Raw genomic sequence first — 1,508 nt, 5'->3', positions numbered from 1 at the left:
ATCTTTGAAGCGTTGCGTCTATCGTGCAACTGAATGTTACGGTGTTTCCCCTCCACCCACGCAAGGACCAACTGTTGAGAGAGAAACAGTAAGCGAGGGGAGAATATCAGGGTAAGGAGATAATTAAAGGGTGCATGGATTTTTTTTTAAGAAAATTTTTTAGATATCTGAAAAATTAAGATGTAAGCATTAATAATTACGTACTAAGTAGTAAGCTCAAAAATTATCAGACAAATTTTTTTAATAAATTTTTATTTTTCAAAGATTTTAATCCAATTTTTAAAAATGAATAATAATTATATCTTTTTTTTTTTTTTTTTTTTTTAATATCTGACCGTTAATTTTGCTGTTGAAAATTTTTTTTTTGAAAATTTCATGAAAATAATTGACTTTTCTACTAGTGACTAATTAAATGACGTGTATTTACGAAATTAATTATAGAGCAGCGTAGAATGAAATTGGTTGCCATTAAGCAAAAAAATCAAATAAAAACTTACTTTACGTACGCTGAAAAAAAAGTTAATTTAAATCAAGATAAAAATTTCTTGAATCAAATAAAATTTCCTTAAATCAAGAAAAATTTATTAGTTTAAGAATTTTTCTACTCAAACCAAAAAGATGAAATTCTTCAAAATTATTTACTTGATTCAGTAAATTTTTTTTTCTATGTACATATGTAATGTTGATAGTAAATAAATAAATGAAACAATTGGAATTGAATATGCCTAGACTATAAAAGTGTCTCGAGTAAAAGGTATTCTAGCCCTCGAGACATTTCTCGGGGAGATAGTACTGTACAGAGATGGTGTTCGTGATGATAAATAACGTGACAATGGGATAATGAACAAATTGACCCTTAAATGCATCCCATTCGTTAGCCCGGGGAACTATAGAGTCGGAAGGTCGAATGTTAAAGAATCGCTGCTCAACACTAAAAACTCGTTTAATATAAGACATTTATTATCTATAAATGTATTTTAATGTCTTGCACATTAAAATTTATTATGAATTACGATTTATCATTTGCTAAGTGATTTATATTTTTTACTATATTTATGATTATAAATAGTACACAACTGTGAGCTTTTCCTTAATTTTTAAATCAAAAAGTTGATGTTGAAATTTAAAAATTCTGATACTGAAAAAATTAAAAAAAGTAATGTTCTGATGCTCAAAACAAAATATAAATCAAATCATCATTTGCATAATATGAAAGGAAAATAAACAAATTTTATTGAAGAAATATTAATACAGTTTTTTACGATAATGACCCCATTATCTTATTATTTCAATTTCAATAAAAAAAAAAAAAATTAGGTAATACTTGAAGCATTATCAACATTTTAAAATAAAGGAAAGACTGATAGGATAGTTGAATTACGAGTGAGGTCAAGGCGCATAATATCCTCAAGCTTCCTTTTCTGCTTGTACTTACCCACGCAATAAGTAGTTTTATTTTGCGCGAGTTCACCCACGCATGCTCACGTGTTTATCTTAATGCTCTTATT

The sequence above is a fragment of the Cotesia typhae genome, unplaced genomic scaffold (genome assembly GCF_013202065.1).
Source record: "Cotesia typhae breed Kobodo isofemale line unplaced genomic scaffold, CoteBio_Ctyphae contig_11, whole genome shotgun sequence".
Classification (NCBI taxonomy): domain Eukaryota; kingdom Metazoa; phylum Arthropoda; class Insecta; order Hymenoptera; family Braconidae; genus Cotesia; species Cotesia typhae.
Note: the sequence above shows the minus strand (reverse complement) of the source record.